Genomic DNA, 25,997 nt, shown 5'->3' on the forward strand with positions numbered 1-25,997 from the left:
ATATAGTATTCTTGGCTGCATGTTTTTTCTCGTTTAGTGCTCTGAAAATATCATGCCAGCTCTTTCTGGCCTGCCAGGTCTCTGTGGATAAGTCAGCTGCCAATCTAATATTTTTACCATTGTATGTTACAGACTTCTTTTCCCGGGCTGCTTTCAGGATTTTCTCTTTGTCATTGAGACTTGTAAATTTTACTATTAGGTGACGGGGTGTGGGCCTATTCTTATTGATTTTGAGGGGCATTCTCTGAACCTCCTGAATTTTGATGCTCGTTCCCTTTGCCATATTGGGGAAATTCTCCCCAATAATTCTCTCCAGTATACCTTCTGCTCCCCTCTCACTTTCTTCTTCTTCTGGAATCCCAATTATTCTAATGTTGTTTCGTCTTATGGTGTCACTTATCTCTCGAATTCTCCCCTCGTGGTCCAGTAGCTGTTTGTCCCTCTTTTGCTCAGCTTCTTTATTCTCTGTCATTTGGTCTTCTATATCACTAATTCTTTCTTCTGCCTCATTTATCCTAGCAGTTAGAGCCTCCATTTTTGATTGCACCTCATTAATAGCTTTTTTGATTTCACCTTGGTTAGATTTTAGTTCTTTTATTTCTCCAGAAAGGGCTTTTATATCTCTCGAGAGGGTTTCTCTAATATCTTCCATGCCTTTTTTGAGCCCGGCTAGAACCTTGAGAATTGTCATTCTGAACTCTAGATCTGACATATTACCGATGTCTGTATTGATTAGGTCCCTAGCCTTCGGTACTGCCTCTTTGTTCTTTTTTTTGTGTTGAATTTTTACGTCTTGTCATTTTGTCCAGATAAGAGTAAATGAAGGGGCAAGTAAAATACTAAAAGGGTGGCAACAACCCCAGGAAAATATGCTTTACCAAATTAGAAGAGATCCAAAATCGTGAGTGGGGAGAAAGGGGATAAAAAGAGGTTCAAAAAAGGAAGAAAGAAAGAAAAAAAAAAAAAAAGAAAAAAAAAAAAAAAACAAAAAAAAAAAAAAAGAAAAAAAAAGAAAAGAAAAGAAAAGAAAATTTTTAAAAAAGAAAACACCTAAGAAAAAAAAAATGTAAAAAATTATATATATATATTAGATAAACTAGTAAAAAATCGTTAAAAAAGAAAAAGGTAACAGTTTAAAAAAAAAATTTTACCCGAAGGCGAGAAAAAAAAAAAAATGAAAAAGAAAAAATTAAATTAACTGCAAGACTAAAAAAAAAATCACAGGAAAAAAGCCATGAGTTCCGTGCTTGGCTTTCTCCTCCTCTGGAATTCTGCTGCTCTCCTTGGTATTGAAACCGCACTCCTTGGTAGGTGAACTTGGTCTCGGCTGGATTTCTTGTTGATCTTCTGGGGGAGGGGCCTGTTGTAGTGATTCTCAAGTGTCTTTGCCCCAGGCGGAATTACACCGCCCTTACCCCGGGCCGGGGGTGAGTAATCTGCTCGGGTTTGCTTTCAGGAGCTTTTGTTCCCTGAGCGCTTTTTCCGTAGAGTTCCAGAGGACGGGAATACAAATGGCGGCCTCCTGGTCTCCGGCCCGGAGGAGCCGAGAGCCCAGGGCCCCACTCCTCAGTGCGCCCTCAGAGAACAGCGCCCAGTTACTCCCGTCTGCCTGACCTCCGGCCGCGCTCCGAGCTCACCGAGCCTGCGACCGGTTCAAGGTAACACGGAGCTGCGAGCTTACTGTCAGCTCTGTCTCTGTAGCCGGCTTTCCCGTTCCAATACCCGCAAGCTCTGCCACACTCAGACACCCCCGATCCTTCTGTGACCCTGCGGGACCTGAGGCCACGCTGACCCCGCGTGGGCTTCGCCCCGGTTTAGCCTCTGGAGCGATGTCCCTCAGCGGAACAGACTTTTAAAAGTCCTGATTTTGTGCGCGGTTGCTCCGCCGCTTGCTGGGAGCCGGCCCCTCCCCCCGGGGTCTATCTTCCCGTCGCTTTGGATTCACTTCTCTGCCGGTCCTACCTTTCAGAAAGTGGTTGTTTTTCTGTTTCCAGAATTGCTGTTCTTCTTCTCTTCGATCTGCGGATGGATTTTCAGGTGTTTGCAATCTTTAGATAAGCTATCTAGCTGATCTCCGGCTAGCTGAAGCAGTCTCAGCTTGCTACTTCTCCGCCATCTTGACTCCTCCCCTCCTAAATACTTCACTCTTAAAACTGCTTTGGCTGCATCCCAAAGGATTGGGACCATTGCGTTTTCATTTTCAGTTATTTCCATGTATTTTTAAAAATTTCTTCTTTGGCTTCCTCATTGACTCATTCATTGTTTATTAACATGTTAAACCTTCATGTATTTGCAGTCATTCCAAATTTTTTTCTTGTTGACTTCAAGTTTCACCATGTTGTGGTCTGAAAATACGCATCATATTATTGCAGAATTTTGTTTGTTTGTTTTTGTTTGTTTGCTTTTGTTTTTGTTTTGTATTTGTTGAGGCCTGATGTGTAACTTAATATGTCATCTGTTCTGGAGAATGTCCTGTATGCATTGGAAAACAACGTGTATTTTGGTGTTTTAGGATGGAACATTATGAATATATCTGTTTAATTCATCTAGTCAATTGTGTCTTTCAAACTCCTTGTTTCCTTGTTTATTTTCTATTAGATGATATGTTCATTGATGTAAATGTGTGTTAAGGACCTCTACTATTATTGTATTGTCAGAAATTAATTCCTTTATGTTTGTTTTTGTTTTATATATTTGGTGTTCCATGATGGGTGCATAAATACTTACAATTGTTAGATCTTCTTGTTGGATTGTCCCCTTTATTTTTATGTAATACCCTCTTCATCTTTTGTTACAGTCTGTGTTAAAGTCTACTTTGTCCCTTATAAGTATTGCTACTTTTGCTTTCTTTTGATATCCATTTGCATGACATACATTTCCATCCCTCACTTTAAATTTGAATGTGTCTTCTTTGGCTTCCTCATTGACTCATTCATTGTCAGGAGTCAACAAAATTGCCAGGATTCCACTGAAGGAAAAACCGGTCAATATTGCCTTTATCTGGCAGGTTCCAGACAGAGGCTGCTCCACTGGCCGGGTCCTGGACAGAAGACAGAAGACAGCAAAGCCAGAGTGGTGACAGACTCTGGAGGACACTGAAAGGGACTGAGTGGTCTTCATTTGTCCCAGAGATGGACACGGTCCTCACAGCCTAATAATCTACACTCTCTCCATCTGCAGTGTGGATTCTCAGATGGCGGTTCAAGTCTTTCATGCCGTGGACAGTTTTGAAGTGGCAACCTGTACAGCAACAGTTGAAAAATGAATCTCCTCAAGGCAACATTTAGATGGGTTTTATTATTTTATCCATTCTGACACCCTATATCTTTTGATTGGAGCATTTAGTCCACTTACATTCTGAATAATTATTGATATATGTGTATTTAGTGACTTTTTAAAAAAATATTTATTTGTTTGAGAGACAGAAGAAGAGAGAGCACTAGTGGGGGTGAGGGGCAGGGGGAAAAGCAGACTCACTGCTGAGCAGCGAGCCTGACACAGGGCTCTATCCCAGGACCCTGAGATCCTGACGTGAGCAAAGGCAGATGCTTAACTGACTGAAGCCCCAAGGTGCTCCTATTTAGTGCCATTTTATTACTTGTTTTATCATTGTTTCTGGAGATTTTCTCTGATCCTCTTGTCTTTGTCACTTTTGGTTTTTCTTCTCCATTCACAGACTCCCCTTAAAATTTATTGCAGAGCTGGTTTAGTGGTCACAAACTCCTTTAGTTGTTCTTTAGGAAATTCTATATCTCTCATTCTGTTTGAGTGTTAGCCTTGCTGGATAGAATATTCTTGACTGCATATATTTTCCATTTAGCACTTTGAATATATTATGGTATTCCTTCTCACTTGCCAGGCTTCTATTGAGAAATCTCCAGCCAGACTTACCAGTCTTCCCTTGTAAGTTAAGGACTTCTTTTGTCTTGCTGCTTTTAAGAATTTTTCTTTATCACTACTTTTTACAAATTGAATCATAATATGTCTTGTTCTTGATGGGAGTTCTCTGTGCCTACTGAATTTGGCTATCTGTTTCCTTTCCCAGATTAGGAAAATTTTCAGCCATTATTTCTTCAAATATATTTTCTAAACCCTTGTCTCTCTCTTCTTCTGGTACTCCTATAATACAACTGAAGTCACTGAGTTCCTAAGTCTTTTCTCATGTTGCATGATTCTTCTGACTCTATTTTGTTCAGCTTATTTTCCATTTTTTTGTCTTCTATAACTCTAATTCATTTCTCTCCTTCTTCTAGCCTCTTGTGCATTGCATCAAACCGGTTTACAACCACCGTAGTTGCATTCTTTACTTCTGACTGCTACTTTTTCAGCTCTTTAATCTATGTGGTAAGTATCTCCCTGTCTTCCATTTTTCTCTCAAGCCCAGTGAGTATCCTTATGATTGCTGTTTTAAATTATCCACCAGGCATGGTAAATAAATCTGTTTTGCTTAGACTTCTGTCCATGGCCTTATCTTTTTCATTTGGGATGAATTCCTCCATTTTGGCATTTTGTCTAGGTCTCTGCCCTCTTCTCTCTGTTAAAAAAACTGGTCATGTTTCTTGCTACTGTGAATAATGGCTTTGTGAAGAAAAAGTCATGCAGTGTCCAGGGCCTGATGCTTCAGAGAGTCTGTGGTGTGTTTTTGTGTGTGGCCTGCTATTGTGATTTGGCTACTTTCTCCTTTAGGCTAGTCATCTGCAGAGGCTCTCCTTGCTTACAATGGACAGTGTTTTGTCTCTGGCCAGAATGGAGCGAGTGTTAAAGGAGACCTGATGCAAGTTCCACTAACCTAAATCCCTGCAGAATTCTCTGGTTGGTAGCAGTGCTGTGAGCAGTGCTTTCTTCTGGTTTTATGGCTAAGAGTCCCACTGTGCTGGAACTAAGCAAGTCTATCTTAAAAAGGATGTACTGGCAGAGCACAAGTGTGTAAGACTTGATGTAAGCAAGTTAAGTAGCCTTTGTTAGCCCTTTGTTGCTTCCCAAGGGTGGTTCTTTGTTAATGCTGAGGTTTGGGGAAGGGAAAAGGTGCCAGCCAGCTCCTTTGTCCCCAGACTGGTGTCTTCATGAATGCTGCCTCTCATGGATATGCTCCAAGAAGAGAGAATAATCTCACCACTGTGTTCCCTAGGCATTCTTCAAATCACTACCCTCATGCCATCTATACCTGTGTTGTCTGCCTGCCTTACGACCATCACAGAACAGTGCCTTCTGGTCTCCATCCCACCTAGGACCACTGACCTTTAACTCTAGATTTTGAGCCCTGCTGGTTACAAGAACTCATGAAATTCAGCACCTGTCTTTCCCAACCAATGGCTTTGGGGAAAAGTTCTTGTTCACTTCCCTCTGTGCTCTACTCTATTTTTACCTTATCTGCAATGATGGTGCCCTCCCCTCTGTAGTACCTGTGACTCATTTCTCCCATAAGCCACTATCTCTTCTACTTTCTTCAATGTGACCTCTTCTCTCCTTTTAGCTGTGGAATTTGTTCTGTCAGTCTTCAGATTGATTCCTGGGGCATTTAGAATGTTTTAATAGTTATCTTGCTGTGTTTGTACAGTGAGGTGAGGTTGGGGTCTTCCAATTCCACTGCCATTTTCTCATCAAAACCCTTAAATACTCTGATTTTTAACCTACAGTTTAAAATTAAATATCACATCCTATGTAACTTTTCTCTTGTAACAATTATTTACTTTTTTTCTCCTACACCAGCATTCTATGGAATGTAGAGGAGGATTGGTGTTTTGCAAATTCATGGGCCTGAGTTTCAACTTGGCATTCAAAATGTTATCAAATAATTTATCAGTGTCCTTTATGCATACTACATCTCTTTTAAACCTTCAATAACACCTTCAAAAACTTATGTCCTTAATTAATCAGTCTCCACACCTTGAACTTTTAATCCATACAAGTTTCTCTTTTTGCACAATATAAAATTCTTAAACATCCTGCTCTTCTATCACAAATTCATGTCTTTTGATTTTTATTTCCTTTCATCATGAAAATTATATTCTACTTCCTATAAATTTCCTTTCCCTTTCTTAAAAATCTCATTTCCTTAGACTATTTTCTCTTTAAAAATTTGCTTTATCACTGAGCACTCCTTCTCAAATTTTTTTTCCCATTTACTCTTTTTTCTTCATATGAAAATACTCAGTTCACACCATTATTAATTTAAAAAACAATACTTATGGTGTATAAGTCAAAATCAATAGAAAAAGGCAAAATCAAGTTTTTTATGCAGTGTCTCCATACACTTTTATCATCATCAAGGCACTTAGAAAAAAAAAAAAAAAAGCACTCTGAGTAATTATGTTTTAAAAATGGGACACGTGACAATCTAATCATATGTCAATTCATTTTTTTTTTAATCCAATCCTTACATTTTTATTCAAACTCCTTGAAGTAGTTGACTGTAATGGCTGCCCTCAATGGAGGAGATTTATCCCACCAAAGAAAATTGAGAAATTTCTGTTTATGTTATTCCTTCTTATAAATTGGGACATTGCTAATGGCATCTGGTGGAAGTTGTTGAATAACTACAATACATACAGGGCATTTTCCCACAACAAAGAATTATCCAGACAAATATGTCAGTAGTGGTGATAATGAGAAACCCTGATCTATAGTCGTTTATATTTTCGCAGTCTAATCTATTATTAGACTAATAATATTATCTAATATTATCTAATCTATTATCTATCTGAGCTAAAGGCAGATGCTTAACAACTGAGCCACCCAGGCACCCCCAGAAAGCTTCTTTCTATTCCTTTCCAGTGGACTCCTCTACCTTGAAGCAAATATTGTTTTTATTTCATTCACTATAACTGTTTAATGTTGAGTCTATCAGAAATTTGTTTCCTGTATTGCTATTATTTCATTATGTGACTATATGACAAATGTTTACCCAATTACCTACTGAGAGCTGTTTTTGTTATTTCTAGTGTTTGACCTTTATGAATAATTCCACTTAAACATTGTTATATAACTCTTTTGTGGATACTTGTTTACATTTTGCTTGAGTAAATATCATGAGTGAAATCATCACCTCATACCAGAAAAATAAGTTTAAGTTTATAAGACACTGGTAAATTGAATTCCAACTGGTTGTACCATTTTTTGTTCCCACCATCAGTGTTTGAATATAATACAATGTGAAAACCAAGGAATTACCATGGATACAACTCACACCTCTTATTCAGATATCACCAGTTTCACATGTACTTGCATTTGTGTGTGTGTAGTTCCATGCAATTTTGTCACATGTATGAATTCATATAGCCACCAGCTCAATCACAACACAGGGCTGTTGCATCACTACAAAGATTTCCCTCATATTATCCCTTTGTCATCATAGTATATGGCCATACCTATTCTTTCCCCAGTTCCTAACTCCTGGCAATAGCTAAACTATTCTCCATCTCTTTAGTTTTATCATTTTGAGAGGAAGTTTTTCTAGGATGCATGTGGGAAAAGATGAAGAATTGGGACCATTAATGAAATTAACATACCATTCAGGAATACAGCTAATTAGAAAGTGGTAACTGCTAAAGGAAAAGAAAACATTGCAGTAGATGGAGACTACTGACAGCTGCAGAACAGGGTGGGGTTCAATTTGAGCAGGTCATCCTGGACAGGACTTTGTGAAAAGATGATACTTGAGTAAGATCTGGAGGAGATAAAGGGAGTTGTCTGAGTAGATTTCTGGATGAAGAAGTTTTCAGTCAGTGGAAACAGCTACAACAAATTCTGTAAGACAGGAACATGCCCAGTATTGTTAAGGAATGGAAAGAAGTTGATATGAATGGTTTGAAGGAGCCAGAAGTACAGTAATTGGAGAAAAGGTCAGAAAATTAACAGATTCACATGACATCTAATAAGCCATTAACATAACTTTAATTTTAAGTTGAGTGAAATAGAGAGATGCTATGGATCACTGAGTAGAAAAATGACACATTTTGACTTATGTCTCTAGTAAAATATTCAACAGTTATTATTGCTGTTGTAGTAAGATTAGTCAGTAGGACGAGAAAGAAAACAAGGGGACTATTGTTAAAGTGATCCAGGCAATAACTGATGGTATCTCTGTCTAGTTTGTGAATTGTTAAAGTGGTGAAATATGGTTGAATCTGGAGCAGTTTTTTGTTTGTTTGTTTTTTTCTTTCCGGGGGTAAGAGATGATTGCAGAGGAATATGAATACCTAGGCATTAAGGAGAACATAAATGTGGGAATGAGATATCATGCAGACTAGAGCTAAAAGAATTAAGAATGCATCTGAGACAATGTGTGGAAACCAGAGAGGGGAAACAAGGTGAAAAGAAAGAGAATGGGAGGGGTTGTCAGAACAGAAACCTCTATCTAGTTGCGTAGTTGTTTATTGTTTAATCAGAGGGCTCCTAAGTGGCAGTTATTTACATAAGAATTTATTAGATGACAGTATATTAGATGAGAGTATTGATGAGAGTATATTAGAGGAGACTATTGACTTAGCATGGTAGAGCATAATCTAAAACCCTTTGCTTTGGGCATTTGCTTTTCTTGTTGATCGTTTTTAATACATACTCTGTACCTGTACACACTTTTCATTCCCTTCAACTTCCAGGATCTTGGTCTCAAGCCCACATGGTTTAACCATGATCTAACAAGAAAAGTCAGTCACATGACTGAGATATCTGAGTCTAAACAATTAGCAAGACTTAGCTCTGATTCCATCTCCCAACTCTTAGAAAATCAGAATGTAGAGGGGAGGAGTCAAGATGGCAGAGAAGTAGCAGGCTGAGACTACTTCAGCTAGCCGGAGATCAGCTAGATAGCTAATCTAAAGATTGCAAACACCTGAAAATCCATCGGCTGATCGAAGAGTAGAAGAACAGCAATTCTGGAAACAGAAAAACAACCACTTTCTGAAAGGTAGGACCGGCGGAGAAGTGAATCTAAAGCGACGGGAAGATAGACCCCGGGGGGAGGGGCCGGCTCCCGGCAAGCAGCGGAGCAACCGCACACAAAATCAGGACTTTTAAAAAGTCTGTTCCGCTGAGGGACATCGTTCCAGAGGCTAAACCGGGGCGAAGCCCACGCAGAGTCAGCGTGGCCTCAGGTCCCGCAGGGTCACAGAAGGATCGGGGGTGTCTGAGTGTGGCAGAGCTTGCGGGTATTGGAACGGGAAAGCCGGCTACAGAGACAGAGCCAACAGTAAGCTCCCAGCTCGGTGTTACCTTGAACCAGTCACAGGCTCGGTGAGCTCAGAGCGCGGCCGGAGGTCAGGCAGACGGGAGTAATTGGGCGCTGTTCTCTGAGGGTACACTGAGGAGTGGGGCTCTGGGCTCTCGGCTCCTCTGGGCCAGAGACCAGAAGGCCGCCATTTGTATTCCCGTCTTCCGGAACTCTACGGAAAGCGCTCAGGGAACAAAAGTTCCTGAAAGCAAACCCGAGCAGATTACTCAGCACGGCCCCTGGTACGGGTGGTGCAATTCCGCCTGGGGAAAAGACACTTGAGAATCACTACAACAGGCCCCTCACCCAGAAGATCAACAAGAAATCCAGCCGAGACCAAGTTCACCTACCAAGGAGTGCATACCAAGGAGAGCAACAGAATTCCAGAGAGGAGAAAGAAAAGCACGGAACTCATGGCTTCTTCCCTGTGATTTTATTTAGTCTTGCGGTTAATTTAATTTTTTTCTTTTTCATTTTTTGATTTTTTTTTCTCACCTTCTGGTTAAATTTTTTTTTAACTTTTACCTTTTTCTTTTTTAACATTTTTTAAAGAGTTTATCTAATATATATATATATTTTCTTTTTTATATTTATCTTATTTGTTTTCTTTTCATAATTCTTTCCTTTTCTTTTTTCTTTTTTCTTTTTTTTTCTTTCTTTCTTCCTTTTTGAACCTCTTTTTATCCCCTTTCTCCCCCCTCACGATTTGGGATCTCTTCTAATTTGGTTAAAGCATATTTTCCTGGGGTTGTTGCCACCCGTTTAGTATTTTACTTGCTCCTACATATACTCTTATCTGGACAAAATGACAAGACGGAAGAATTCAACACAAAAGAAGGAACAAGAGGCAGTACCGAAGGCTAGGGACCTAATCAATACAGACATTGGTAATATGTCAGATCTAGAGTTCAGAATGACAATTCTCAAGGTTCTAGCCAGGCTCGAAAAAGGCATGGAAGATATTAGATAAACGCTCTCGAGAGATATAAAAGCTCTTTCTGGAGAAATAAAAGAACTAAAATCTAACCAAGTTGAAATCAAAAAAGCTATTAATGAGGTGCAATAAAAAATGGAGGCATTCACTGCTAGGATAAATGAGGCAGAAGAAAGAATTAGTGATATAGAAGACCAAATGACAGAGAATAAAGAAGCTGAGCAAAAGAGGGACAAACAGCTACTAGACCTCGGGGAGAATTTGAGAGATAATTGACACCATAAGATGAAACAACATTAGAATAATTAGGATTCCAGAAGAAGAAGAAAGAGAGAGGGGAGCAGAAGGTATACTGGAGTGAATAATTGGGGAGAATTTCACCAATATGGCAAAGGGAACGAGCATCAAAATTCAGGAGGTTCAGAGAACGCCCCTCAACATCAATAAGAATAGGCCCACACCCTGTCACCTAATAGTAAAATATACAAGTCTCAGTGACAAAGAGAAAATCCTGAAAGCAGCCCAGGAAAAGAAGTCTGTAACATACAATGGTAAAAATATTAGATTGGCAGCTGACTTATCCACAGAGACCTGGCAGGCCAGAAGGAGCTGGCATGATATTTTCAGAGCATTCATGAGAAAAACATGCAGCCAAGAATACTATATACAGCTAGGCTATCATTGAAAATAGAAGGAGAGATTAAAAGCTTCCAGGACAAACAAAAACTGAAAGAATTTGCAAACACCAATCCAGCTCTACAGGAAATATTGAAAGGGGTCCTCTAAGCAAAGAGAGAGCCTAAAAGTGGTAGATCAGAAAGGAACAGAGACCATATACAGTAACAGTCACCTTACAGGCAATACAACGGCACTAAATTCATATCTCTCAATAGTTACCCTGAATGTGAATGGGCTAAATGCCCCTGTCAAAAGACACAGGGTATCAAAATGGATAAAAAAACAAAACCCATCTATATGTTGCCTCCAAGAAACTAATTTTAAGCCCGAAGACACCTCCAGATCTAAAGTGAGGGGGTGGAAAAGAATTTACCATGCTAATGGACATCAGAAGAAAGCAGGAGTGGCAATCCTTATATCAGATCAATTCGATTTTAAGCCAAAGACTATAATAAGAGATGAGGAAGGACACTATATCATACTCAAAGGGTCTGTCAAACAAGAAGATTTCACAATTTTAAATATCTATACCCCCAACATGGGAGCAGCCAACTATATAAACCAATTAATAACAAAATCAAAGAAACACATCAAGAATAATACAATAATAGTAGGGGACTTTAACACTCCCCTCACTGAAATGGACAGATCATCCAAGCAAAAGATCAGCAAGGAAATAAAGGCCTTAAACGACAAACTGGACCAGATGGACATCAGAGATATATTCAGAACATTTCATTCCAAAGCAACAGAATACACATTCTTGTCTAGTGCACATGGAACATTCTCCAGAATAGATCACATCCTCGGTCCTAAAGCAGGACTCAACCGGTATCAAAAGATTGGGATCATTCCCTGCATATTTTCAGACCACAATGCTCTAAAGCTAGAATTCAACCACAAAAGGAAGTTTGGAAACAACCCAAAGACATGGAAGCTAAACAGCATCCTTCTAAAGAATGAATGGGTCAACCGGGAAATTAAAGAAGAATTGAAAAATCATGGAAACAAATGCTAATGAAAACACAACGGTTCAAAATCTGTGGGACACAACATAGACAGTCCTGAGAGGAAAATATATAGCGGTACAAGCCTTTTTCAAGAAACAAGAAAGGTCTCAGGTACACAACCTAACCCTACACCTAAAGGAGCTGGAGAAAGAACAAGAAAGAAACCCTAAGCCTTGCAGGGGAAGAGAAATCATAAAGATCAGAGCAGAAATCAATGAAATAGAAACCAAAAAGACAATAGAACAAATCAACAAACTAGGAGCTGGTTCTTTGAAAGAATTAATAAAATTGATAAACCCCTGGCTTGACTTATCAAAAAGAAAAGAGAAAGGACCCAAATAAATAAAATCATGAATGAAAGAGGAGCGATCACAACTAACACCAAAGAAATACAAACTATTATAAGAACATACTATGAGCAACTCTACGGCAATAAATTTGACAATCTGGAAGAAATGGATGCATTCCTAGAAACATATAAACTACCACAACTGAACCAGGAAGAAATAGAAAGCCTGAACAGACCCATAACCAGTAAGAGACTGAAACAGTCATTAAAAATCTCCAAACAAACAAAAGCCCAGGGCCAGACAGCTTCGCGGGGGAATTCTACCAAACATTTAAAGAAGAACTAATTCCTATTCTCCTGAAACTGTTCCAAAAAATAGAAATGGAAGGAAAACTTCCAAACTCATTTTATGAGGCCAGCATCACCTTGATCCCAAAACCAGACAAGGATCCCATCAAAAAAGAGAGCTATAGACGAATATCCTGATGAGCACAGATGCGAAAATACTCAACAAAACTCTAGCCAATAGGATAATACAGTACATTTAAAGGATTATTCACCACGACCAAGTGGGATTTATTCCAGGGCTGCAAGGTTGGTTCAACATCCGCAAATCAATCAATGTGATACAATACATCAATAAAAGAAAGAACAAGAACCATATGATACTCTCAATAGATGCTGAAAAAGCATTTGACAAAGTACAACATCCCTTCCTGATCAAAACTCTTCAAAGTGTAGGGATAGAGGGCACATACCTCAATATCATCAAAGCCATCTATGAAAAACCCACCGCAAATATCATTCTCAATGGAGAAAAACTGAAAGCTTTTCTGCTAAGGTCAGGAACACGGCAGGGATGTCCATTATCACCACTGCTATTCAACATAGTACTAGAGGTCCTAGCCTCAGCAATCAGACAACAAAAGGAAATTAAAGGCATCCAAATCAGCAAAGAAGAAGTCAAATATTCACTCTTCACAGATGATATGATACTATATGTGGAAAACCCAAAAGACTCCACTCCAAAAGTGCTAGAACTTATACAGGAATTCAGTAAAGTGTCAGGATATAAAATCAATGCACACAAATCAGTTGCATTTCTCTACACCAACAACAAGACAGAAGAAAGAGAAATTAAGGAGTCAATCCCATTTACAATTGCACCCAAAACCATACGATACCTAGGAATAAACCTAACCAAAGAGGCACAGAATCTATACTCAGAAAACTATAAAGTACTCATGAAAGAAATTGAGGAAAAACAAAGAAATGGAAAAATGTTCCATGCTCCTGGATTCTAAGAATAAATATTGTGAAAATGTCTATGCTACCTAAAGCAATCTACATGTTTAATGCAATTCCTATCAAAGTACCATCCATCTTTTTCAAATAAATGGAACAAATAATTCTAAAATTTATATGGAACCAGAAAAGACCTCGAACAGCCAAAGGGATATTGAAAAAGAAAGCCAACGTTGGTGGCATCACAATTCTGGACTTCAAGCTCTATTACAAAGCTGTGATCATCAAGACAGCATGGTACTGGCACAAAAACAGACACATAGATCAATGTAACAAAATAGAGAGCCCAGAAATAGACCCTCAACTCTACAGTCAACTAATTTTCGACAAAGCAGGAAAGAATGTCCAATGGAAAAAAGACAGCCTCTTCAATAAATGGTGCTGGGAAAATTGGACAGTCACATGCAGAAAAATTAAATTGGACCATTTCCTTATACCACACACAAAAATAGACTCAAAATGGATGAAGGACCTCAACGTGCGAAAGGAATCCATCAAAATCCTTGAGGAAAACACAGGCAGCAACCTCTTCGACCTCAGCCGCAGCAACATCTTCCTAGGAACAACGCCAAAGGCAAGGGAAGCAAGGGAAAAAATGAACTATTGGGATTTCATGAAGATCAAAAGCTTTTGCACAGCAAAGTAAACAGTTAACAAAACTAAAAGCCAACTGACAGAATGGCAGAAGATATTTGCAAACGACATATCAGATAAAGGACTAGTGTCCAGAATCTATAAAGAACTTAGCAAACTCAACACCCAAAGAACAAATAATCCAATCAAGAAATGGGCAGAGGACATGAACAGACATTTCTGCAAAGAAGACATCCAGATGGCCAACAGACACATGAAAAAGAGCTCCATATCCCTCGGCACCAGGGAAATCCAAATCAAAACCACAATGAGATATCACCTCACACCAGTCAGAATGGCTAAAATCAACAAGTCAGGAAATGACAGATGCTGGCGAGGATGCGGAGAAAGGGGAACCCTCCTATACTGTTGGTGGGAATGCAAGCTGGTGCAGCCACTCTGTAAAACAGCATGGAGGTTCCTCAAAATGTTGAAAATAGAACTGCCCTATGACCCAGCAATTGCACTATTGGGTATTTACCCTAAAGATACAAACGTAGTGATCCAAAGGGGCACGTGCACCCGAATGTTTATAGCAGCAATGTCCACAATAGCCAAACTATGGAAAGAACCTAGATGTCCATCCACAGATGAATGGATCAAGAAGATGTGGTATATATACACAATGGAATACTATGCAGCCATCAAAAGAAATGAAATCTTACCATTTGCGACAACATGGATGGAACTAGAGCGTATCATGTTTAGCGAAATAAGTCTAGTGGAGAAAGACAACTATCATATGATATCCCTGATATGAGGAAGTGGTGATGCAACATGGGGGCTTAAGTGGGTAGGAGAAGAATCAATGAAACAAGATGGGATTGGGAGGGAGACAAACCATAAGTGACTCTTAATCTCACAAAACAAACTGAGGGTTGCTGGGGCAAGGGGTTTTGGGAGAAGGGGGTGGGATTATGGACATTGGGGAGAGTATGTGCTTTGGTGAGTGCTGTGAAGTGTGTAAACCTGGTGATTCACAGACCTGTACCCCTGGGGATAAACATATATGTTTATAAAAATACAAAATTAAAATGGAAAAAAATTAAAAAATTAAAAAATAAAAATAAATTAAAAAAAAGAAAATCAGAATGTAGCATATCTTTGTATTCCAATCATAAATTCTGATAAAAAGATATATTTTAGAGTTGGGGAGTTTCAGTGAATATTAGAATAAAGGGAATAAAACTGATGTGCACATGAAATAATTGTATATTTAGACACTGCAAAAAAAATTTCATAGTTAAATTGTTGTAATTCATGAACTTACCAAGGTTATTAGATATAAGAATAATATTTCTTTAGAAACAAAACATACAGAACACACAATTTGAAAAATATATATAAAATTTATGTTATCATCAAAATCATAAAATACTTAGAAATAGTGTTCTTATAGCTAATAATCTTGGTAAAATCATTAATGCTAATAACTTAACTATGACAGTTTTTGCAGTGGCTAAATGAGCAATTATTTTACTTGCACCTGAATAAATACTAAGAAAAAGGCTCAAAACCTCAATATTCTAATTTTATGGTTAAAATATCTACCATTAAAAGAGATTTAAATTAGCACACAATTGATCTATGGATTCAGTGAAATCTCAAATGAAACCTAAACATAAGACATCTGCTTTGGACCAAGAGAGAGTACTAAGGGCTTGAAACAACAACAAAAATTGAATAAAATAAATGAAACAATAGTTTTTTAGACATTGGGCATCAGACATTGAATGACAATGATAACAGAGGTAGAAAACAAATGATGTAAGCCCTATAATTGTCTCAGCTGACTGCCTAGATAAAGTTTCCAGAAACCCTAAAAGAACCTACTTTACTTTCTGATTTGTGAATCTATCTTGGAATCCAGAGAAACCAAAAGTGACTAAGGTTTGCAATGTTCCAGAGAAGAAATAACTGCACACACAGAAGAAAAGAACATCCTGGAGATCTGCAGAGGGTTCTCCTTAGTCTTCACTTGAGCATTGAACCATATATATCTATATACAACCATCCCATGTTGGAGAATGAACCACATAAGAAGATTAAAGAGGACAATCATTATTATCCACACAGGGTCCAGAATAGTTCTAATCTCCAACAGTCAAAGTGGAAAACCTCACAACTCATGAGACATCAGGTAGAATTCTGAGCACAATTATACTTCAGTTGGGGGGAGAATTTAGCTGTACATTAAACAGAGTTTTAGAATCTAACAATCCTAAAAACATGGCCAAAAGATCAAATCATATGAAGAAACTGTGTTTTAGAAAAAATATTGAAACTATTTATGGAGTCAAAAATATCTACCTCCTAAAAAGGTAAATTCACAATGTTTGGCATGCAATTGAAAGTTACCAGCTATTCAAATTAACAAGAAAATATGACTCCACAAATAGGAGAAAATTCAACCAAAAGACAAGTAACCAGAATTGACATAGATGATAGCATTGGTAGATAAATACTTTAGAAATTAGTTTAACTATATTTCATAGGCTCAAGAAGCAAGAGGAAAGATTGACCATGTTAAGTAGAAATATGGAATATACATGTAAAAGGCTCAAATTAAGATTCTAGATAGGAAAGCTACAATGTTCAACATGAAGACTACACTAGGTACGATTAGCTGCAGGTTAGAGGTTGCAAAAGAAAAGATTAGTGACTTTGAAGACAGAGTCTTATCTATAATGAAACCCTGAAAAATAAGAAATTGGGGGAGAAATAGAGTGCATCAATCAGCTGTGAGACAACTCAAATGGGCCAAAATAACTGATTTGAAGAAATAATGACCCAAATTTTTCTCAGATTTGTTGCAAAATAAATCCAAAGATTTGTATCTCTACTAATACTAAAAACAAAGAAAACTAAATCAAAGCACATGATAATCATATTTCTCAAAACAAGTGACAAAAAAATCTTAAAAGCAGCCAGAGATGAAAGCAACATTATATAAAGTGGTACAAACATAAAAATGACAGCAGACTTCTCAGTTAAAATAATGTAACCCAGATGTGAGAGGAATATGAAAAAAAATCATTTGCCATTCTAATGTTTATGTGATTTCAAGAAATACCAAGTAACTAAAACAATCTTGAAAAAGAACAACAAAGAGACTATGTCTGGCTCCTGCTCTCACAGAAGGAGAGACAGTTCCAGGGCAAGGGAGCTTCAGATGGCACCAAACAGTTCTGTGCCTCACTGAGAAAATAATTGCACATGTGTAGAGGATATCCTAAGAAGAAGCCAAGAGAAAAATATCATCATATGCATTCTTTATGAAAACTTGCCAATAAAACCACAAGAAGCAGCAACTAGATGCTTCAGTCAGTCAAATTCTCAGAGTTTTATAAGAAGTGCTTAGTGAGGCGGAGAATCATGTCTGCTAAAGAGAAAGGAAAATTTGAAGACATGGCAAAGGCAAGCAAGGCCCATTATGAAAGAAAAATTAAAACTTACATCTCCCCTAAAGGAGAAGCAAAAAAGAATTTCGAGGATCCCAAATGCACCCAAGAAGTCTCCTTCAGCCTTTTTCTTGTTTTGTTCCGAGTATCACCCAAAAATCAAAAGAGAACAACCCAACCAATTCATTGGTGATGTTGCAAAGAAACTGGGAGAGATGTGGAATAACACTGCTGCAGATGAGGAGCAGCCTTTAGAAAGGAGGCTGCTAAGCTGGAGGGAGAAGTACAGAAAAGGTATTGCTGCAGAGCAAGCTAAAGGATGTCTGATGTAGCAAAAAAGGGGAGTCATCAAGGCTGTATAAAGAAAAAAAAAAGAAGAAGGAAGAGAAAGACAAGGATGATGAGGAGGAGGAAGATGAAGAAGATGATAATGATGAATAAGTTCTAGTTCAGTTTTTGTTTTGTTTTTATTTTGTTTTGTTTTGTTTTGTTTTGGTCTATAAAGCACTTAAAGGCCTGTACAATAGTTTTTCCTTTTAAAGGGAAAGAATAGAAATATAAGGCTGTGTAAGATATGCTTTTAACCTGTACGGTCTTTTTTGGTATAGTTAATACACTACCAAAAGCATCTTTAGATAGCCTTGTTACGGTGAAAATTTAAGTACCCACTAACTTTGTTTGGTACAGTATGGGGGTTGGAAATTGTCATGAAAATTTAAAGTATGTTTTTATTGGTGAACAGCACAAATTAATTGTATATGGGTGGTAGTTTCCATTTTCAGCTGTCTCTGGAACAACTTATATGAAATAGTTGTTGTTCTGTTAATTGAATCCTAATCTGTAATTGCAAAAAAAAAAAAAGAAGTTACAGCTGCTTTATTGACATTCTGAATACTTCTAAGTAAATACAATTTTTTAATATAAAAAATCCCACAAAGATTGTGGACTCACACTTCATAATCTAAAATCAAACCACAAAGCCACTGTAATTAAAACAGAGTACTGGCATATAGAGTAATGAGACAGAACAGAGACTCCAGAAGCAAGCTGTCACATATATGCTAAAATAATTTCTAATAAGGTTGCCAAGACCACTCAATGTGAAAAGAATAGTCACACAGTGTTGTGAAAATTGACATCCATATGCAAAAGAATGAAGTCAGACCTCTACCTTCACATATAAAAATTAATTCAAAATATACCAAAAACCTAAATTTGAGAACTAAAACTATAAAACTATTGAAAGAAAAGTAGGTAAAATCCTCATGACTTTGGATTTGGCAATGGTTTCTTCAACATGACATCAATAGCACAGGCAACTAAAGAAGTATATGTAAATTAGACTATTTTAATTTTTGTACATGAGGACACTGTCAAGGGAAAGAAAACACAACCCACAGAATGGGTTGCACAGATGAAAAAAATCTAATCGAAACAGTAATAAGTCAAAGCTAATAATAAACCAAAACCATAATACATAATGAATAAATACAGTTTAATTCACTGTATTAACAGAATAAAACAAAAACAAAATCAAAAACAATAATGCACAAGTTACAACAGAAACTTTGTAACCATAGATGGTGCAAAAATTTTTTGACAATAAATGACAATTTTTTTATAATGAAAATAAAATTATAAAAGAAATGAAATGTGTCCACAATAGACTTTAAATGCAAATCTTTAACAACTTTATTCATAATAGCCAAAACCTAAAAACATCTCAAATGCCCATCGGCAGGAAAATGGGTAGAAAAATTGTGGCATATTCATATAATGGAATTCAACTCAAAAATATAAAAGGAATAAACTATTGATATATACAATAGCTTATACCATATATATGGTCTCAACAACATTATATTTAGTAAGAGAAATGAAATACAATAGTGTATTATTACCATTATAAGAAATTCATGAAAAGGCAAAACAAAAAACCTTCATGATGGAAATTAGACCACAATTGCCTGGGGAAAACTAATATTCTAAATCTTGATTGAGGTATGGGTTATTTGGATATGTACACTTGTCAACATTTATCAAAGTTTACACTTGAGATCTGGGCTTATAAAGATGGGGCGCCTGGGTGGCTCAGTGGGTTAAAGCCTCTGCCTTTGGCTCAGGTCATGATCCCAGGTTCCTGGGATCCAGCCCCGCATCGGGCTCTCTGCTCAGCAGGGAGCCTGCTTCCCTTCCTCTCTCTCTGCCTGCCTCTCTGCCTACTTGTGATCTCTGTCTGTCAAATAAATAAATAAAATCTTTTAAAAAAAAGATATATGTCTGTAAATTATACCTCAATCATTAAAAAAAGGAGGTACTTCAACACTTATAGTATGAGGGCAGAAACCCCCGACCATCTTAGTAGACTTTTAAGACTACTGAATTGTAAGGAAGACACATCCTAGTTCACTTTATAACATTAATATATTGGTTGAAAGAGAGAAAAAAATTACTTTTCACCATTTGATTGCAGCCATGCCTTCTCATATCCACAATTTCATCATTCTCATATTTTTGAAAATTCTGCTTCACAAATATGGAAGAGAAACCCCAAAATTCTCCCCTAGGAATATCATGTTTCAAACTAAGGAAATCCTATTTCACTCCTATATTCCTGTAGCAGTAAGATAAAATTTTCTTTGGAATATATGATGATCCTTCTGTTTCAATGTGAGAAACAGAATTAGAAACAGGGAGAATGAGAATAAGGTTGATTTTCAAAAAGTGCAAAAACCACTGTCAGTACTGGGGCAGCAAAATAATGAAAATGTTTTGCTTTCTAGGAAGATATGATAACTGGCCTCCACAATGGCTTCCCATGTCTCTCAACACACGGTAATCACACTCTTGTACAGTCCTCTCCCACATTTTATAAGGGTTGGTCTGGACATCACTATGATCAACTGAAACAGTAGAAGTGATGGTATATGACTTCCAAGACCAGGCTATGGAACACATGGCAGCTCTGAACCCTTTCTTTCATTGCTTGCTCAGCTGCATGTCTTGAATATAATAGCTGGTTCCATGGAAATGTACATATGATGAGGAACTGAGGCCTGCAGTCAATAGTCATGTGAATGAACTCTCTTGCAAGTAGATCCACCAACCCCAGTCAAGCATTTAGATGACTACAGCTTTAACCAAAAGCTTAACTGCAATCTTATGACAACCACAAGCCAAACTACCCAGTTAAACTGCTCCCCACTTTCTGACCTGAGAAATACTATGCAATTTGTTGTCCTAAGCTACTAAGTTTTGGAGTAATTTGTTATACAGTAGTTTAATTCACTGGGACACTGTTGTAATCTCTGCGGATGAGTTACTCATTTACCACCATGGTACAGAAATACATTCTGGTCTCCAGAATTCGTTCAGCAGTTTTTATTTCAATATAACAGCTTTTCATTTAATATTTCACTTTCTTTTGTGCTGATTACATTACATATTTGAAGATGCAGAATAACCTGCCTTGACCCTCAAAATTAGCTTCCAACTCCTCTGATACAAGAATCTGGCTACTGTTTCCAAAATATTGCTCATCGTGGCATTATCCTAGCTTGAAGTTTAATTGATAGATCATAGACATTTACTCTATTATAGAGAACTAGTAATTACCATGTGAAATTTTGCCCCCACAAAAGCCAATTTCCCTTGTTCTACCCCCTGGCCTGAGAGCACAAGTCAATAATGGGAAGGACTTGAGAAGAAGAAACTGGGGATACCAAGCTCTTATAGGACTATTAAGTATTTCTGCCAAGTATCTCATTTATCCTGGTTACAGATGCCTTGGGCTTAGGTGCAGGATAATTTTGGACAGCACAATCATGTGCTTTACCGCATATAAATTGGTGATCAGAAGTATGGAAAACGTTTTAAGTCTCTTGAAAATACCTGAAAGAGAAAGGGAATTTTCTCTCTTTTCCCTCAAGGTCTTTACTTAAACTACTGATGGAGAGAAAAAACCTGCCTGAAAGGAAGATCCTCACCAGTGTTATTTTCCAAGAACATTCACCCAAAGTCTAAAGCAGAATTTATCTATTCTACTTCCTTCAGTCCTTCTTAGGCAGCGACAACTGGAGTCTTATCTTCTTCAGACTTTCTCAGTTGTCCAGCTTTATGGAAAGAAGCTTTATTTTCTCCCTCTTCTCCAGTCATATGGAAAGACCATGAATAATCCTAATAGAGGAAGTCCCTATTATATCCTATTATTCTTGAATTAGTATAATTCATAGCATCTCTTAACTGCTATGGGTGAACGAAAAGCAGGCAGAGGCAATGTGGTTGGGAAAAGAACTAAAGACTTCTTTTATATCATGACTCTCAAAAGTACAAGATTAATCCCAAAGTCTGCTTAATAAAAATACAAAAAACTAAAAAATTTTAGTCAGCCAATAAGCCATATACCAATTCTCATTGTCCTTGCTTAGAAATATATATTCTAAGTGGCACAGCTCAATAAGGACTGGTATCAAAGTTCATTTGGCTACTCAACTGGTTTGAAATATTAACCCTACTTCTTGATCAGCAGGGCTCAAGTCCAACTTCCTGCTAGGTTTACCTGAACAAATTTATAAAAAAAAAAAGTACCATTATCAAGGTCCCACCTCACACTAATCAAGTAGAAATTTCTTGGAAGTGGAGGAGAAGAAGAGAAGGTAGGGTTATGAATCAGTAATTTAAAAGATAATCTCAAGTGATTATACTGTGCACCAAGGACTAAGAACCATAGGCTTAGGCTGACATCTCCATGTCTTCTATTCCTTATCTAGTAGCTCAGGCTGAGACTTAAGGGCAGAGTGAGGTGGAAGGGAGTGTATTGTTCAAGGACCCTCTTTACCTCACCCACCACAATGGAAAAGAAGGAAATATTGAACTCCGTTCTTTTCACTCAGAGTTTCACCCACAATTAGCTGAATGTTTTTTTTTTTTTTTTAATCAATATCACTACCTTCAGGAGTATGAAGATACTGAGTTGCCTCATAAATCATAAGGGTAATTAAAGTGTAACTGGCCTTCGAGTAAAGCTATGGTAGAATCCTTTGGTTCTATCTTGAGTAAGTTATTGCATTTTCTTTATCTTTTAAACACTCTGAGTTCAAATAATATATTACACAAGAGTGATCGTTGAAATGAAATTTCCAGAATAAAAGACTGCTTTTAACGAAATTGAAGGTCATTACTCTGTAATTACACCAAATAAAACTTATAGCCATCTTATAAACATAGAGAAGCCAGCTCAGATTTCCTTACAATGTGGAAAACAGGGGCAAAAGAAATATAGAAAAAGTTAAACTTTTTAATAACTTACAGCCAGCCCATTCACAAGTACTTGGGACAGGCAGGGTGATCTTCCTCCAAGAACCCAAATGCCTTAATGTTAATACTTTCCTAGAGGGAAAAAGAAAACTTTAGCTTGAAATTAGCCTGACCTCTAGGAAACTTTGCTTCCAAATTCCTTGGAGACTTATGCTATGCCTAACCCCCTCCCAACCTGAAAGTGTATAAACAGCCACTCTTCACAACCACAGTGCAGCACTTTCTGGCCATGGGTTCCATTCCTGTGCTTTAATAAAATCACTCTTTCTGCACCAAAGACATATCAAAAATTCTTTCTTGACTGTTTGTTCCTAAACCCCAACTTTTACATCACTTATATCTGCTATATTAACTAGGTCTATTTAATTATTTTTTTAGTTGTTCATAGATAAATCAGAGAATTGTGAGTTCTACCTATCATTCTAGCATGTAAATTTATAAATTCATTGTAGGTAATCTTCTGGTCAAAACCCTCATTGTTTCTGACTTTAAATATTCCATAAAAGTCAGTATACTAGAAGTAACTAGTTTTTCATTTCAACTTATAATCTTTAGAATAATCTTCTTACGATTTCAGATCTATTGATAACCACTTAAATTTCATCTCTACATACAGATTGTGGGATTTTAAAGGCTTTGTTCTAAAATATAGGCTGCTGAACATTTTAGACAACCTTTTGGTGTCTGTGAGATCACAAAGGAATTTCTAGTAAAGAAGGAGAAAGGAAGAAGGAAAAGGAAAAAGAGAAGAAATTCTATCTCCATCCAGGCTGCCAGTGTCTTAGGTGATGTAGGAAGTACGATGTTAAAGGCTAAAGCCCATGGCCAAGAAAGAATTCTTGAGATGTCTTTGGTAGAAAAAGGTGGTTTTATTAAAGCATGGGGACAGGACCCATGGGCAGAAAGTGCTGCACCAGGGTCATGAGAAATGGCCCATTATATACCTTCAAATTGGGAGGTGGTTAGGGACAGCTTAAGTCTCTAAGGAATTCTGGAAGCAAGGTGTCCAGGACCTTGAGCAGCCTAGCTATTGTTGGAAAAGGTCATTTATTACCATCTAATAAATCCTTAGTCATGAGACCCTTCAGATGTATGTCCTTGGGCCATATCTTTGGGATGTGATTGTCAATATGTATCTTGGGGTGTTTAGAGATAAAGGAAGTCTCCAAAGGAATTTTTATACATTAAAGTAGACTTACAGGATCCCTGGGGGGTGGGGGGAGTCAGTCAGGCTAGGATTGCTTTTTGCCCTTAGCAAAGTATGAGGTAGATGAGACCTGAGAGGAATGTCACTCTGCTTGTTTCAAAGACTTGTCAGTGGGCTCTAGGTAGTAAGGAAATTTCATTTTTCTTCTGCCTTTGTTTCCCATAACATTAGGTACCATTTTTAATCTTTAAAATAAATGGCTTGATTTTTATCCTTTTTGGGTTTTCCAAAATTATTATTTATAATTTGTAAATTATTATAAATTATAATAAGAGGTTAACTTTTGCTGTTTTTTTGTTTTGTTCTTAGTAGTCCACAATGAATGCTTGAGTTATGGGAGGGAGTGCATAGATGGTCATAAAAGAAGTACCCTCAATAAAGAGGACTGCAATATAAGGAGATTTACATGGCAATGGCCAAAAAAATATTTGTCTGCTCTGCATCCTGATATTTAGAATTACTAGTGTCAGAACAGGTGCATACTCCATGTTTTAAACATTTTCTCTGTAGTAGTTAATGAACTCTAGAGCAGAGCTAGTTAGCTTTTGAAGTCTAGATTTACCATTTTACAGTTTATACATTTTAAGTCTTGCTTTCCTCACCTAGAAAGTGGGAATGATATAAAATTTACAAGGCATTGTAAGGATCTAATAAGATGCTGTACATGAAATTTAGTATAATGTAAATTGGGCACTATGAAAACACTATTATTTTTGGTTTTGATTATTAATCTCAAAAGAAACTGGTGTTAACCAGAAGGTCAGGCCCAAGATGGAGTCACTTGCCCCTAGGGCAGCAAACCAAGATTTAATTGCAGTTTCAACCTGCCAGGAGTGAAATTTTAACCCAATCCATCTGTGATTTTCTCATCAGTACCAAGGTAATTTATAACAAAGACTCTCCATCTCCCAAGAAGATAAGCTAATTTACCTAGTAAGACCACCTGCCCTTATCCCTCTAAAACAGGACCATGCCTGAAACAATTCCTTTTTCTTCTGTCTCTTCAGCATATTTTTTCCATTGATGTTTAACTTTGACAAACCACTAACACAGTTTTGTAAGCAGTTATCTGAGAACATATATAACTGCCATTTTTATAACTTTATAATCTGACACCATGGTCCACTAAAAAAGCCCTAGGATTAATTTATGGGCAACTAAATTATCTTTGGTTTTATCTTTGGTTCCTCCCTAACTTTATTATAAATGCAAACGTTTTCAGTTTTATAACTATGAATACTTGGTTCACTTGTTTAGCTCTGAGTACATGAATTAATGATTAACTTCATAGATCAACCAAGACATTTACACACACACACACACACAAAAATCATTGCACAGTTAACTGATGCTGGAGCTGAAGGTTAGGTGAAGACAAATCCTAAGCTGACTCCCTGCAACACTCTCCCACACTCCTAGGTGGGACATGTGGGACATTATTCCAGGAAGCTCCCAACTGTCTTAATGCCATGCTAGAGGGAAAAGCAACTTTAACTTGACAATGGCAAGGGCTTGGTATCCTGTGACTCTTTAACATATGAAAATCCTTTTGAAAAATCTCTCTTTTCCTTACCTCCCCCTACTCCCAAGTATAGAGTCAACCATCCCTCACAAAGGGTGAACTTGGCAACAGCTCACCCAAGGCAGCAGCTCTTTCTGTCCATCTGTCTGGACCCTGTGCTTTAATAAAACCACCATTTTGCACCAAACACATTTCAAGAATTCTGTCTTGGTCATCAGTTCCAGACCTCACCCTACTGCATGTCACCTATATTCCAAAACCTCATCATTACCATTTCTTTCTCTTAAACTGGCAAAAATGCTGTTCAAAGCAGTACATACTACATGATTCTAGAAATCTAACAACACAAACAGTATTTCAGGAATGGATGTGATTTTCACGAATAAATTTAGATGCAGAAATTGTAGTTTTAAAAAATCAAGAGGAAAGTGAAATATTGTACCCTAAAACTAACATAACACTGGGTAGTGATTATACTGGAACTAAAATTT

General features: G+C 37.4%; 1 pseudogene; it reads left to right on the forward strand.

Annotated features, from left to right (window-relative positions):
• Nucleotides 1-16,651: 16,651 nt before the first annotated feature.
• LOC106004656 lies at nucleotides 16,652-17,902 on the forward strand (annotated as a pseudogene).
• The last annotated feature ends 8,095 nt before the right edge of the window (nucleotides 17,903-25,997 follow it).

This window comes from Mustela putorius, unplaced genomic scaffold, assembly GCF_011764305.1.
Source record: "Mustela putorius furo isolate JIRA1106 unplaced genomic scaffold, ASM1176430v1.1 tig00000135_pilon_pilon_pilon, whole genome shotgun sequence".
NCBI classification, from domain to species: Eukaryota; Metazoa; Chordata; class Mammalia; order Carnivora; family Mustelidae; genus Mustela; species Mustela putorius.